The 8,786-nt window shown below is 40.4% G+C and overlaps 1 pseudogene; it reads left to right on the top strand.

Moving 5' to 3' along the window:
* The first annotated feature begins 3,321 nt into the window (after positions 1–3,321).
* On the top strand, positions 3,322–5,848 carry LOC123129768 (uncharacterized; annotated as a pseudogene).
* Positions 5,849–8,786: the final 2,938 nt, after the last annotated feature.

The raw sequence follows: 8,786 nt of genomic DNA, 5'->3' as shown, positions 1-8,786 counted from the left end.
TACACTTTTATATTATTTTTGGGACTAACCTATTAACCGGAGGTCCAGCCTAGAATTGTTGTTTTTGCCTATTTTAGGGTTTCGTAGAAAAAGAATATCAAACGGAGTCCAAACGGAATGAAACCTTCGGGAACATGATTTTCGGAACGAACATGATCCAGAGGACTTGGACCCTACGTCAAGCAATCAACGAGGAGGGCACGAGGTAGGGGGGCGCGCCTACCCCCAGGCACACCCTCCACCCTCGTGGGCCCCTTGTTGCTCCACTGACGCACTCCTTCCTTCTATATATACCTACGTATCCCCAAACTACCAGGTACGGAGCCAAAACCCTAATTCCACCGCCGTAACTTTCTGTATCCACAAGATCCCATCTTGGGGCCTTTTCCGGAGCTCCGCCGGAGGGTTCATAGATCACGGAGGGCTTCTACATCAACACCATAGCCTCTCCGATGAAGTGTGAGTAGTTTACTTCAGACCTTCGGGTCCATAGTTATTAGCTAGATGGCTTCTTCTCTCTTTTTGGATCTCAATACAAAGTTCTCCCCCTCTCTTGTGGAGATCTATTCGATGTAATCTTCTTTTGCGGTGTGTTTGTTGAGACCGATGAATTGTGGTTTTATGATCAACTTTATCTATGAACAATATTTGAATCTTCTCTGAGTTCTTTTATGTATGATTGGTTATCTTTGCAAGTCTCTTCGAATTATCAGTTTGGTTTGGCCTACTAGATTGATCTTTCTTGCAATGGGAGAAGTGCTTAGCTTTGGGTTCAATCGTGCGATGTCCTTTCCCAGTGACAGTAGGGGCAGCAAGACACGTATTGTATTGTTGCCATCGAGGATAACAAGATGGGGTTTATATCATATTGCATGAGTTTATCCCTCTACATCATGTCATCTTGCTTAAAGCATTACTCTGTTCTCTTGAACTTAATACTCTAGATGCATGCTGGATAGCGGTCGATGTGTGGAGTAATAGTAGTAGATGCAGGAAGGAGTCGGTCTACTTCTCTCAGACGTGATGCCTATATATATACATGATCATACCTAGATATTCTCATAACTATGCTCAATTCTTTCAATTGCTCAACAGTAATTTGTTTACCCACCGTGAATACTTATGCTTTTGAGAGAAGCCACTAGTGAAACCTATGGCCCGCGGGTCTATCTTCCATCATATTAATCTTCCAATACTTAGTTATTTTTATTATCTTTTATTTCACTTTGCATCTTTATCATAAAAATACCAAAAATATTATATTATCATATCTATCAGATCTCACTCTCGTAAGTGACCGTGTAGGGATTGACAACCCCTTATCGCATTGGTTGCGAGGATTTATTTGTTTGTGTAGGAGCGAGGGACTCGTGCGTGGCCTCCTACTGGATTGATACCTTGGTTCTCAAAAACCGAGGGAAATACTTACACTACTTTGCTGCATCACCCTTTCCTCTTCAAGGGAAAACCAATGCAAGTGCTCAAGAGGTAGCAAGAAGGATTTCTGGTGCCGTTGCCGGGGAGGTCTACGCAAAAGTCAACACACCAAGTACCCATCACAAACCCTTATCTCCTGCATTACATTATTTACCATTTGCCTCTTGTTTTCCTCTCCCCCACTTCACCCTTGCTGTTTTATTTGCCCTCTCTCTCTCCATCCTCCCTCTCTTTCTCCGTTTGCCTCTTTTTGCCCGTCTCTTGTTTGCTCGTGTGTTGGATTGCTTGCTTGTCATGATGGCTCAAGATAATACTAAATTGTGTGACTTCACCAATACCAACAACAATGATTTCCTTGGCACTTCGATTGCTCCTCTTACCAATACTGAATCTTGTGAAATCAATACTGCTTTATTGAATCTTGTCATGAAAGATCAATTCGTCGGCCTTCCTAGTGAAGATGCCGCTACCCATCTAAATAGCTTCGTTGACTTGTGTGATATGCAAAAGAAGAAAGATGTGGATAATGATATTGTTGAATTGAAGCTATTTCCTTTCTCTCTTAGAGATCGTGCTAAAGCTTGGTTTTCGTCTTTGCCTAAAAATAGTATTGATTCTTGGAATAAGTGCAAAGATGCTTTTATCTCTAAGTATTTTCCTCCCGCTAAGATTATCTCTTAGAAACGATATGATGAATTTTAAGCAACTTGATCATGAACAAGTTGCACAAGCTTGGGAGAGGATGAATTTAATGATACGTAATTTCCCTACACATGGCTTGAATTTGATCGGCACACCTAAAGACTCGATGTGATCTTGGATCACTAAAATGAAAATGAAGAATCACATGACTTGGCCAACACTTGTCTTAAAGCTTTTTAGGGGCACCTTCCATTCCAATGTTGTTCTAGTGAAGAACTTTTTCTAGAATAAAATTATAGCATAGTTCTTCAAGATATGTTGGCATGAAGTATCGAAATCCACCTTGGGGATTGGATACACTTTCACAATCACTTCATTACTCCACTATTAATAGCATACAACACTTTCTCCCATTGGAACCACTACAACACCACAACCTCCTCCACACACACACAAGCCATCTTTTACTTCACTTACAACTTTACTTTTCAAAGACTAACTTTTATTTTTATTTTTAATATTTTATCTACCACACTTACAACCTATCTTAATTAGAGAGTTTAAGTGAAGTAATCACAGATTTCATAGGAAGTTTTATCAATGGTAGATATAGCTTCATAGAATGGGAAATCTACCTTTAACTCAGAAGGGGTCTCAAGACTCAATACTTTCACATTCACATTGGAAAAGGGCCACAAAAATTCCCACACCTAGGGGTTATCAGGTGACATAGCGGACATGGTGCAAGGAGAGAGTGATGCATCTTGTAAATGCGTGCTATGTGGAGAGCAATCTACTCGAGTGAACCTTATCCATATGGGACATTAATTGATAACTTTTTTATTAAATAACTCAAATATTTTTTGGGCATTACTCCAATATTTCGATAATAAGAAACCAAGAGGTCGTACAACTATCTTATCTTATCTACAATATAGATGACCAGTCACCTAGGGCTAACATTATCAATATGGGACAATAGTCATGAAGATCTTTCTATTTAATACATAAGTCGGATATTTTTTGGCATTAGTACTTCAAGATTTTGTTAATAAAAAACCAAGACTTAGCATGATTAATGTATATTATGCAGTTAATACCATGCTTTTTGATATATTATATCTTTATCCCATCAATGCAAGTTATTGTTGTTCTTAAATAACAACCATTTATTTCAGGATAGTTTGGAACCTTAATATGATGGTAGACACATTAACAAAACAAACATTTCATATTTCCACCATGAAAGAAAATACATATGTTAGTGTGACCATTCTCTTAGCATGTCTAATTCTAGCCCTTGGAGGAAAAGAAGTTAAGTGTATAAGAGGAGACAAAAATACTAGCGGGGTCCCTTTGAATCAAAAAGTCAATACTAGTATTGTGGTATGTATGAATTCATCTTAGTTTATATAACTATCACCATTTTTGAGTTTATTGAGTTGAGGAGATACGATAATAGGTTCAAAGGAGATGTCTATGCCTGCATCGATGTGAACCTACAACCAGCCTTTAGCCATCCACTACTGAAACACCACAAAATGCAGGCAAGTTTTTTATAATCAACATATTATAACATGCATATAGTGGCTAAGTCAATGGTATATATTCTTATTTTGATCCATAAAGGAATGGTAAGTTATTTGAAATAATTAGTGGCATGTAGCTAGGTAGTATATGTAATCATGGTAGCAATATTTCACAATTTTGGTGCTTATAGTAATACTTCATAAACAAGATCTTGCCACAAATCTAGCGTTGTTAAATTGTTCTTCATGCTCTCTTTATAGTTTAGAACATGAATATGCAACATTTTGATATGATCACCAAACAATAAAAAATGTGAGTTCCACTAATTGTGGGGATATATTTAATTATGCATTATAACACAAACACGCACATGCACAATTTTGATCAATATTTTCTTAAATTATATGTTAATTAAATTTTTCCAATTAAATACATGGAACCTAGCTCTTTCCCACAGAGTATTCCTACCAAATCCCCGTCGATTCATGACAGGCCACCAGCCCAATTGTCTTTGATTGAGTGCCCTACAGGAACGATTCCAATATTGCGCAACAACAGAAGGGTCCACAAGCTAGTACAAGCTATTGACAAAGTGATTAGCAAGAATGAACAACAGGAGGTGAGTTTCAATATAATTTTGGAGTGATCTGTTTATCATGGTAGACTATATCAATATCGACTTTAACTTGGAGTTCTTGAATACACACCAATTTTATTTCCTTTCAATCCACATGTGACATCAATAATTATCTAATCGTATTATAGGATTTTATCGCATTAAATTCATACTTTAAATGAAATAGATGGTCCAAGGTAGTCCAATAAGTAAATGGAAATAACTGATTTTGAAATGTACAAACCAATTTAATTTTTACATTTAATATTTGTGTTGCCATTAGAGTGGATGAAAGTTTCTCAAAGTGTTTGGTCAATATTTGCCTTAGTGGCACCATTAAGTGATGTTCATCAATTTTTTGTTGTGATGCAACGTCAATCTTTCTTATGTTTAATAAGAATTTAATTTGTATTTTCATTATAAACAAACCAATATATTATTTGGGCTTGCAGATTGCAGGATTCGAGTATCTAGATGTGCTATACGGAATGCGGGCTAAAATAACTATCTATGAACCTAAGGTGAAGAATGATAGTAAGGATCTAAGTGCATCATGGATACAAATTAATGGGAGACAAAGAGTATGACTTGCAGATGGGATAGGTGTTGGTTCTTGGGTATATCCAAGCTACAGTGGTGACAACCTTGCTAGGTTTCACGTTGCTTGGGTAATCTATAACTATTTCCTTGGATGTGAATTCTTCAATTTAGTGTGAGTAACTTACAATGATATAGTTGTTATTGACCTTGGAACACATCTCTGTAAAGGTTGATGGCTTAAAGAACACAATTTGCCCTGATCATGATTGTGGCGCTTTTGTACAAGTTAGCTCAAGTGTTGGTCTAGGAGGAAGACTTAAACCAGTTTCTATCTATAGAGGACCACAATACATCATAGATGTTTCCATTTTCAAGGTATTCTCATGTTAATATTTTTGTTGATACTTGTATTTCATTTTGTCGTACAAAATACAAGAATTATATTTTGATGAAAACCTGGAGACAGTGCTTAAATCAAACTTATAGGTGGCCAAACCATTAGACAACACAATCTTACTAAAAACTTTCAATTTAAGAAAATATTTTAACATAGATGTGAGAGTACCAAATATCTCTTTCATCATATATTGATGTTAATATGGTATACACTTATAAGGATAATTTCAATTCCACACAAACATCTGATCGACTAGTATTCATTTCAAGTCTATTGAAGTGTTTACCATGAACCTTGATTTATTCTAGGACCCGGTGAGTAAAAATTGGTGGGTGTCTTACGGTGAACGAAACATACATATTGGATATTGGCCAAAGGAAATTTTCCATTTCATGAAGGATCAATGTAATTCTGCATTATGGGGTGGGTATGTTCAAGGTCCAACAGCCTCATCAGACTCTCCGCGGATGGGTAGTGGTCATTTTGCTTCCGAAGAACGTGGAAAAGCAGCAGTTGTAAGAAATATCCTAATTGTAGATAATAAAAACAAGTATGCTAATCCAGATGCCCGGAAAGCTCGTCTTGTCGTCACCAGTTCATCAAAATATACTGCGAAGGCTTATGGTTACGGATATAATGACTATGGTGTGCACACTTACTATGGTGGACCTGGTGCTTTTGTTTAAATATATATTGTACAATTATAAATAAATTTTCCATAATCTAATAATTTGTCAACTTGGACACGTAGTTGTTTTGATTTTATCATGCTAAAATGTATAGTAGTGGATAAACCAAGTCATTATAACCCACCGGTGTAGGGCATTTGTTGTAGCCCTTTTCGACAAGTAAGAGTGTAGAAATATCCGAGGAGGAGAAGGAATTGGTTGATGGAAACTAATAAGGAACCAATGTAAAAGCTGCAAACATTATTTGATAGTTCGTTTATATCACAAGAACGTACCTTATAACAAAAGTGCAATTGTGCAGAAAGTGACCCAGTCCTTAATAATGCTTAAAGACAAGCCGGTTGAAGTATTTATATTGATCAAATCAATATCGAGGACACATGAGATTTTCACGAAGCTGCTTTCAACTAATTTCATTGAGTTAACTTTCATTGCATTGATAACTATTGATTGTGTGGTGGAACCTATATTGACTAGATGACCCATTGCCCCAATTGGCATAGAGACCAACTGCAGTGTGACAACCCGAGACCGATGCTCCAGACCACTTTCATGTTTCTCGTTGTCAGCGTGTCTTCTTTTATTTGTTTGTTGCTTTTCATCATCGCATCATTCGCTTTGCATCGGCACTCGTTGTCGTCATTGTTTTAAAACTTGCATCTACTCGTAGTTGCCGCTTCTCGCTTTGTCTCCGTTGACCTTTTGTCAGGACCCCTTGTCTTTGTCGACCTCTCTCAAACCCCCCTCGCGTGCCCGTCTGAAAGTTGTCCCGAACCCGACCCGGGCAGTCGTGACCGATGGGTCCGGATCATCCCCAAACATCCTTAAAATATGTTCGTTTTATTCATTGGACTCCCTAACCTATTTATTCTCGACCGTCCGATTTAATCGGAGGGTCCAAACTTAACCCTCCTTTTCTATATATATATATAGACCTACTTTCCTAACCCTAAAACCTAGGCTTCTTGCCCCATCGCGCCCCCACCCGCTCAATCCTCATCGGGATCACCCACAGCCAACCACCATCCTCCTGTGCAAACCCGCAACCACCATCCTTCTTTCCCGTCGCCTCCCAACCATAGCAAAGCCGCAGCCTCCCTCGCTTTTGGATCGGCAGGAACTGCGACTGGATCCCCTCCCTCTCGAGCACTTCCATGGAGCCAAGCTCCCGTGCCTCCCGTTTGTCCTTCCCGAAGACCAACAACACCAAGTCCTCGTAGCCGCCTTTGTCCACGCACTCCCGTGCCGCCAAGCTGGAGCTCTCCTGCGCCGGTCTCTCAAGTCACGTCCCTGCCCGTGCCCCCCGTCCTCTCTTTCCCCCCTTTTCTCTCTCTAACCTCTCTGTTTCTCTCACCCCGTTCAAGCAGGAGCGCCGCCGCCCTCGACCCGTCTCCGTCCGGCCGACAACGAGCAGTAGCTCGCCGGAGTTGAGCTCCACCGGATCTGCCTCCCTCTGCCCGTTGCTGGCGCTCACGTCACCGTCAGCCACCCGTCGCCGGAGTTCCTCGCCGGCTCGCGCGCCAACCTGCCGGAACCAAGGAGTCGACCACCACCACCAGGAGCTCGCCGCTGCTTCCCTGCCCAAGGGCCCCCGGTCCGCCTCCTCCGGCCACCTCCCCGTCGCGTCGCCCGCCGGATCCGCGCTGCCAGCCCCTCGTTGGAGTCGCGCGAAGTTCCCCTGCTCGCACTCGGCCTCCTCTGCCTCACGGTCACATGCCCGAGCCGTGCGTTGACCTCGCCAGCAAGCCTTTCCAGCGCCCAATGCCCAGCCACGATCCCCAAGGCCCAGCTCCCTGGAGCCCATTGTGAGCAGCCCCTCAGCTCGCCTGCTCTCTACTAGTGGGCTTGGCCCGTTCTGTTTTTGATGCTATGCCTCGCCCTGTGCGTAGGATAGAGTCCTACGCCCATGCCCTATGTAGCCCAGTTCCAGTAGATTCGGCCTGTTCATGTTTTTTTCCAGTTATGCGATTTTATCGATTTATCTAGAATTTACCAAATTTGCAGAAAATACCCTAAGCTTCATGCATTTAATAACTCACAAACCATGCATCGGTTTAAAATGATTTAAACTTGTAAAATTCTTAGAATTTCATGTGCTTCCATAATTTGCCACTTTCATCTATGTTTAAAATGTTGTTTGATTAAATTTGCTCAAATGCCATGTTAAAATGATTTATTTCATAACTAAATAAACGTAGCTCCGAATCTAATAAACTATATATGTAAATGGGGTGGAAAAATACATAGATTAACATGGTGGCATTACTTTGTATGTTTAATAACTCTAAAATTGTGTATAGGAAAGAATCGTACTAACTTTGAAATATGCATATGGGGATTTTCCGGAATTGTTGTTTGTTGTTCTGGCCTCATTTAAACTTGCCTAGATAGGTAGTTTTATTATGCTTCACCCCTTGCCATGTTTAATAACATTTAATATTGTTGGGTACTAACCGAGAGAGAACTAAATAAGTCCTGTGGTGTTTCGACAATATGCAACGAACTCGTTGCATATTGAACTCCACTTAACTTGTAGTATTGTTTGTTGCACTTTGCCATGCCATGAGTCATTAAACCGGACATGCATCATACTTGATTGTGCATCATGCCATGATTATACTTGCTTGTTTACTATGTCGTTTGCTTCTTTCCGGTTGGGCTGCTCCTTCCGGTTACGTTGCGATTGTGAGGATCCGTTCGACTATGTTGGTTTGTCTTCTTCATGGATTCGGTCTTCTTCCTAGCGGGATCTCAGGCAAGATGACCGTCACCTTGAATCTCACTACTATCTTTGCTATGCTAGTTGTCTCGATGCTATCGCTATGTCGCGCTACCCACCACTTGTTTATCAAACCTCCCAAATTGCTATGTTAGTCTCTAACATTTTCACCCTTCCTAGCAAACCGTTGTTTGGCTATGTTACCGCTTTGCTCAG

This window comes from Triticum aestivum, chromosome 6A (assembly GCF_018294505.1).
Source record: "Triticum aestivum cultivar Chinese Spring chromosome 6A, IWGSC CS RefSeq v2.1, whole genome shotgun sequence".
Taxonomy (NCBI): domain Eukaryota; kingdom Viridiplantae; phylum Streptophyta; class Magnoliopsida; order Poales; family Poaceae; genus Triticum; species Triticum aestivum.
This window is presented reverse-complemented; position numbering and strand designations above follow the sequence as displayed.